Below are 8,036 nucleotides of genomic sequence, written 5' to 3'. Positions count from 1 at the left end.
TGTTTGAGATTAGGAAAGCAGGATTGAGTTAGGTTGGGCGGAAGGAAACAATGGACAATATTTTTGCATAAAGAAGTTTTAAATTAAATGAAAATGGCATTTATAAATTAAACAAAAAATGGTATAAAAGGTGTAATACCACCAAATGATGATACGCCACATCCGGTTGCATACGAAAGTAGGTCTAAAAAAATATTCCCTTGAATTTGACAGTTGTAGAAAATTAACCCTGCATTTCAATGCACTTAAATTTTTCTGAGTCATAAACATGTATGTTGGGTGTCTGAAAGCATCATTCTTTTTTTATTTGATGGTCTTATAAAATATTTTGGAAAGTTAAGGTTACATAGTTGCCAAAGCAGGTAACCAGTAAATAACCTGGTAAAAATGTGATTGTTTACTTCCGGTGCAGGTTACTTTCTTATATGCAATGAAATGTAGTGTGAAATTTTCACTGTAGCACTGGAAAGGATTAAACTTTATTCATGCAAAGTATTTCTTTGGTTGAAATAAAGGTAAATTCTGTACATTTTTTTTTAAAGTACCAATTTAACAAAGACTAATAGGGAAAAATCAATGGTGGTATTACACCTATTTAGGGAAACTACATGTGCACTCGTGACCTTATTGTACTTTCATTTTTAAAAGTTATTAATAAACCAGTTCATACATTGTAAACATGGACTATTCGGAATGGATTGAGACACAGAAAGCACGTTTGAGGTAAAATTGCCTTGAAATGGGGGTTTACGGGTGTTTTCTAAGTCAAATGGGTGGACAGACAAAGCTGTATTTAGTTTACTGTGTTAAATTTTAAATAATACCCTAACAGTTTTGTTTATACAACATGTGAATTTTTTATTTCAGTGTTCACATGTTCTGAAGAGCATTCTGTTGAAAAATCTTATATGTGAATTGGTCTGCAGATGACACTTCAGCATTAAAGTAAGTATCAACTATCATCATGTTTTTTGTGTTTTTTTTGGCCGCAAAAGTTTACAATTTGCCATTGTGCCATCTACATTTTGCACAGACAATAAATCATCTAAACACTTATTTGCCCTGGATTTATACACATCAGAATCCAGTCTCACATACTTAAACTTTATAATTCTTACCAATTATTTTTTGTACCAGCATTCCAAGGGACATAACCCTTTTTAAAAACATTTTGAGGTATTTTTTATTACTCTTTCTCCCCATTTTCTAATGTAAAATACAAGAAAGTGGACACTTTGTGTAAATCTATTAGAAATATACTGTTATGAGTAAATAAAAAGACTTTGATACCAGTAACAATAAATGGTTGACTGAAAGGGAACCGTTATTTGTCACACTAGGCGAACAGACTAAAAACTCGAGTTACACATAAGGGCTTCTAGAAACTTCCGTGTAGACTGTTAACATTTATAGAGACAGTTCTTTCAGCTAAAACACTTTAATTATTGATTTAACATTACATTTATATCATTTTTGTGGGGAAATAATCACATTTGTTTTATTTTTTAGACAAAAGATATCAAGTTTTGATGAAAAAGGATGGAAGGAGGAAAAATGGACCAAAACAGACCAAAACAGACCTTCAAATGAACTCTAAAAGGTGCAATAAAATTGTTTATCATCTAAAAGTTGTCTTTTGTATTCTATTTAATTGTTTGAATGCATAGATCATGAGTTTTTGATCAGATATTAGTCAACACTGCATTTTATAATGATACACTGAAATTTGGATTTGTCGAAGAAATAAGACTGAAATTGCCGTAGGATATGGCCTTACATTATAGTGATTTTCTCTGAAACTATAGATCTGACTGAGACAAAACTTGGCAGTTATGCTTGAAATAACTTGCAATTGGAGGGAAAAAAATTACATTAAGTTTATTTGACATTTAGGTGTTCTTTAGGGAAACTACATGTGCACTCGTGACCTTATTGTACTTTCATTTTTAAAAGTTATTAATAAACCAGTTCATACATTGTAAACATGGACTATTCGGAATGGATTGAGACACAGAAAGCACGTTTGAGGTAAAATTGCCTTGAAATGGGGGTTTACGGGTGTTTTCTAAGTCAAATGGGTGGACAGACAAAGCTGTATTTAGTTTACTGTGTTAAATTTTAAATAATACCCTAACAGTTTTGTTTATACAACATGTGAATTTTTTATTTCAGTGTTCACATGTTCTGAAGAGCATTCTGTTGAAAAATCTTATATGTGAATTGGTCTGCAGATGACACTTCAGCATTAAAGTAAGTATCAACTATCATCATGTTTTTTGTGTTTTTTTTGGCCGCAAAAGTTTACAATTTGCCATTGTGCCATCTACATTTTGCACAGACAATAAATCATCTAAACACTTATTTGCCCTGGATTTATACACATCAGAATCCAGTCTCACATACTTAAACTTTATAATTCTTACCAATTATTTTTTGTACCAGCATTCCAAGGGACATAACCCTTTTTAAAAACATTTTGAGGTATTTTTTATTACTCTTTCTCCCCATTTTCTAATGTAAAATACAAGAAAGTGGACACTTTGTGTAAATCTATTAGAAATATACTGTTATGAGTAAATAAAAAGACTTTGATACCAGTAACAATAAATGGTTGACTGAAAGGGAACCGTTATTTGTCACACTAGGCGAACAGACTAAAAACTCGAGTTACACATAAGGGCTTCTAGAAACTTCCGTGTAGACTGTTAACATTTATAGAGACAGTTCTTTCAGCTAAAACACTTTAATTATTGATTTAACATTACATTTATATCATTTTTGTGGGGAAATAATCACATTTGTTTTATTTTTTAGACAAAAGATATCAAGTTTTGATGAAAAAGGATGGAAGGAGGAAAAATGGACCAAAACAGACCAAAACAGACCTTCAAATGAACTCTAAAAGGTGCAATAAAATTGTTTATCATCTAAAAGTTGTCTTTTGTATTCTATTTAATTGTTTGAATGCATAGATCATGAGTTTTTGATCAGATATTAGTCAACACTGCATTTTATAATGATACACTGAAATTTGGATTTGTCGAAGAAATAAGACTGAAATTGCCGTAGGATATGGCCTTACATTATAGTGATTTTCTCTGAAACTATAGATCTGACTGAGACAAAACTTGGCAGTTATGCTTGAAATAACTTGCAATTGGAGGGAAAAAAATTACATTAAGTTTATTTGACATTTAGGTGTTCTTTAGGTGTAATACCACCAAATGATGATACGCCACATCCGGTTGCATACGAAAGTAGGTCTAAAAAAATATTCCCTTGAATTTGACAGTTGTAGAAAATTAACCCTGCATTTCAATGCACTTAAATTTTTCTGAGTCATAAACATGTATGTTGGGTGTCTGAAAGCATCATTCTTTTTTTATTTGATGGTCTTATAAAATATTTTGGAAAGTTAAGGTTACATAGTTGCCAAAGCAGGTAACCAGTAAATAACCTGGTAAAAATGTGATTGTTTACTTCCGGTGCAGGTTACTTTCTTATATGCAATGAAATGTAGTGTGAAATTTTCACTGTAGCACTGGAAAGGATTAAACTTTATTCATGCAAAGTATTTCTTTGGTTGAAATAAAGGTAAATTCTGTACATTTTTTTTTAAAGTACCAATTTAACAAAGACTAATAGGGAAAAATCAATGGTGGTATTACACCTATTTAGGGAAACTACATGTGCACTCGTGACCTTATTGTACTTTCATTTTTAAAAGTTATTAATAAACCAGTTCATACATTGTAAACATGGACTATTCGGAATGGATTGAGACACAGAAAGCACGTTTGAGGTAAAATTGCCTTGAAATGGGGGTTTACGGGTGTTTTCTAAGTCAAATGGGTGGACAGACAAAGCTGTATTTAGTTTACTGTGTTAAATTTTAAATAATACCCTAACAGTTTTGTTTATACAACATGTGAATTTTTTATTTCAGTGTTCACATGTTCTGAAGAGCATTCTGTTGAAAAATCTTATATGTGAATTGGTCTGCAGATGACACTTCAGCATTAAAGTAAGTATCAACTATCATCATGTTTTTTGTGTTTTTTTTGGCCGCAAAAGTTTACAATTTGCCATTGTGCCATCTACATTTTGCACAGACAATAAATCATCTAAACACTTATTTGCCCTGGATTTATACACATCAGAATCCAGTCTCACATACTTAAACTTTATAATTCTTACCAATTATTTTTTGTACCAGCATTCCAAGGGACATAACCCTTTTTAAAAACATTTTGAGGTATTTTTTATTACTCTTTCTCCCCATTTTCTAATGTAAAATACAAGAAAGTGGACACTTTGTGTAAATCTATTAGAAATATACTGTTATGAGTAAATAAAAAGACTTTGATACCAGTAACAATAAATGGTTGACTGAAAGGGAACCGTTATTTGTCACACTAGGCGAACAGACTAAAAACTCGAGTTACACATAAGGGCTTCTAGAAACTTCCGTGTAGACTGTTAACATTTATAGAGACAGTTCTTTCAGCTAAAACACTTTAATTATTGATTTAACATTACATTTATATCATTTTTGTGGGGAAATAATCACATTTGTTTTATTTTTTAGACAAAAGATATCAAGTTTTGATGAAAAAGGATGGAAGGAGGAAAAATGGACCAAAACAGACCAAAACAGACCTTCAAATGAACTCTAAAAGGTGCAATAAAATTGTTTATCATCTAAAAGTTGTCTTTTGTATTCTATTTAATTGTTTGAATGCATAGATCATGAGTTTTTGATCAGATATTAGTCAACACTGCATTTTATAATGATACACTGAAATTTGGATTTGTCGAAGAAATAAGACTGAAATTGCCGTAGGATATGGCCTTACATTATAGTGATTTTCTCTGAAACTATAGATCTGACTGAGACAAAACTTGGCAGTTATGCTTGAAATAACTTGCAATTGGAGGGAAAAAAATTACATTAAGTTTATTTGACATTTAGGTGTTCTTTAGGTGTAATACCACCAAATGATGATACGCCACATCCGGTTGCATACGAAAGTAGGTCTAAAAAAATATTCCCTTGAATTTGACAGTTGTAGAAAATTAACCCTGCATTTCAATGCACTTAAATTTTTCTGAGTCATAAACATGTATGTTGGGTGTCTGAAAGCATCATTCTTTTTTTATTTGATGGTCTTATAAAATATTTTGGAAAGTTAAGGTTACATAGTTGCCAAAGCAGGTAACCAGTAAATAACCTGGTAAAAATGTGATTGTTTACTTCCGGTGCAGGTTACTTTCTTATATGCAATGAAATGTAGTGTGAAATTTTCACTGTAGCACTGGAAAGGATTAAACTTTATTCATGCAAAGTATTTCTTTGGTTGAAATAAAGGTAAATTCTGTACATTTTTTTTTAAAGTACCAATTTAACAAAGACTAATAGGGAAAAATCAATGGTGGTATTACACCTATTTAGGGAAACTACATGTGCACTCGTGACCTTATTGTACTTTCATTTTTAAAAGTTATTAATAAACCAGTTCATACATTGTAAACATGGACTATTCGGAATGGATTGAGACACAGAAAGCACGTTTGAGGTAAAATTGCCTTGAAATGGGGGTTTACGGGTGTTTTCTAAGTCAAATGGGTGGACAGACAAAGCTGTATTTAGTTTACTGTGTTAAATTTTAAATAATACCCTAACAGTTTTGTTTATACAACATGTGAATTTTTTATTTCAGTGTTCACATGTTCTGAAGAGCATTCTGTTGAAAAATCTTATATGTGAATTGGTCTGCAGATGACACTTCAGCATTAAAGTAAGTATCAACTATCATCATGTTTTTTGTGTTTTTTTTGGCCGCAAAAGTTTACAATTTGCCATTGTGCCATCTACATTTTGCACAGACAATAAATCATCTAAACACTTATTTGCCCTGGATTTATACACATCAGAATCCAGTCTCACATACTTAAACTTTATAATTCTTACCAATTATTTTTTGTACCAGCATTCCAAGGGACATAACCCTTTTTAAAAACATTTTGAGGTATTTTTTATTACTCTTTCTCCCCATTTTCTAATGTAAAATACAAGAAAGTGGACACTTTGTGTAAATCTATTAGAAATATACTGTTATGAGTAAATAAAAAGACTTTGATACCAGTAACAATAAATGGTTGACTGAAAGGGAACCGTTATTTGTCACACTAGGCGAACAGACTAAAAACTCGAGTTACACATAAGGGCTTCTAGAAACTTCCGTGTAGACTGTTAACATTTATAGAGACAGTTCTTTCAGCTAAAACACTTTAATTATTGATTTAACATTACATTTATATCATTTTTGTGGGGAAATAATCACATTTGTTTTATTTTTTAGACAAAAGATATCAAGTTTTGATGAAAAAGGATGGAAGGAGGAAAAATGGACCAAAACAGACCAAAACAGACCTTCAAATGAACTCTAAAAGGTGCAATAAAATTGTTTATCATCTAAAAGTTGTCTTTTGTATTCTATTTAATTGTTTGAATGCATAGATCATGAGTTTTTGATCAGATATTAGTCAACACTGCATTTTATAATGATACACTGAAATTTGGATTTGTCGAAGAAATAAGACTGAAATTGCCGTAGGATATGGCCTTACATTATAGTGATTTTCTCTGAAACTATAGATCTGACTGAGACAAAACTTGGCAGTTATGCTTGAAATAACTTGCAATTGGAGGGAAAAAAATTACATTAAGTTTATTTGACATTTAGGTGTTCTTTAGGGAAACTACATGTGCACTCGTGACCTTATTGTACTTTCATTTTTAAAAGTTATTAATAAACCAGTTCATACATTGTAAACATGGACTATTCGGAATGGATTGAGACACAGAAAGCACGTTTGAGGTAAAATTGCCTTGAAATGGGGGTTTACGGGTGTTTTCTAAGTCAAATGGGTGGACAGACAAAGCTGTATTTAGTTTACTGTGTTAAATTTTAAATAATACCCTAACAGTTTTGTTTATACAACATGTGAATTTTTTATTTCAGTGTTCACATGTTCTGAAGAGCATTCTGTTGAAAAATCTTATATGTGAATTGGTCTGCAGATGACACTTCAGCATTAAAGTAAGTATCAACTATCATCATGTTTTTTGTGTTTTTTTTGGCCGCAAAAGTTTACAATTTGCCATTGTGCCATCTACATTTTGCACAGACAATAAATCATCTAAACACTTATTTGCCCTGGATTTATACACATCAGAATCCAGTCTCACATACTTAAACTTTATAATTCTTACCAATTATTTTTTGTACCAGCATTCCAAGGGACATAACCCTTTTTAAAAACATTTTGAGGTATTTTTTATTACTCTTTCTCCCCATTTTCTAATGTAAAATACAAGAAAGTGGACACTTTGTGTAAATCTATTAGAAATATACTGTTATGAGTAAATAAAAAGACTTTGATACCAGTAACAATAAATGGTTGACTGAAAGGGAACCGTTATTTGTCACACTAGGCGAACAGACTAAAAACTCGAGTTACACATAAGGGCTTCTAGAAACTTCCGTGTAGACTGTTAACATTTATAGAGACAGTTCTTTCAGCTAAAACACTTTAATTATTGATTTAACATTACATTTATATCATTTTTGTGGGGAAATAATCACATTTGTTTTATTTTTTAGACAAAAGATATCAAGTTTTGATGAAAAAGGATGGAAGGAGGAAAAATGGACCAAAACAGACCAAAACAGACCTTCAAATGAACTCTAAAAGGTGCAATAAAATTGTTTATCATCTAAAAGTTGTCTTTTGTATTCTATTTAATTGTTTGAATGCATAGATCATGAGTTTTTGATCAGATATTAGTCAACACTGCATTTTATAATGATACACTGAAATTTGGATTTGTCGAAGAAATAAGACTGAAATTGCCGTAGGATATGGCCTTACATTATAGTGATTTTCTCTGAAACTATAGATCTGACTGAGACAAAACTTGGCAGTTATGCTTGAAATAACTTGCAATTGGAGGGAAAAAAATTACATTAAGT

The 8,036-nt window shown here is 31.2% G+C and overlaps 1 long non-coding RNA gene across 1 annotated transcript; it reads left to right on the top strand.

Moving 5' to 3' along the window:
* Positions 1-865: 865 nt before the first annotated feature.
* On the top strand, positions 866-2,905 carry LOC139529864 (uncharacterized). The gene is made up of 4 exons (XR_011665911.1): positions 866-945; positions 1,510-1,600; positions 2,173-2,250; positions 2,815-2,905. It is a non-coding gene; the product is annotated as an uncharacterized lncRNA (long non-coding RNA).
* Positions 2,906-8,036: the final 5,131 nt, after the last annotated feature.

Source organism: Mytilus edulis, chromosome 7, assembly GCF_963676685.1.
Source record: "Mytilus edulis chromosome 7, xbMytEdul2.2, whole genome shotgun sequence".
NCBI classification, from domain to species: Eukaryota; Metazoa; Mollusca; class Bivalvia; order Mytilida; family Mytilidae; genus Mytilus; species Mytilus edulis.
The sequence above is the reverse complement of the archived record's forward strand: the minus strand, read 5'-3'. Positions and strand labels throughout refer to the sequence as shown.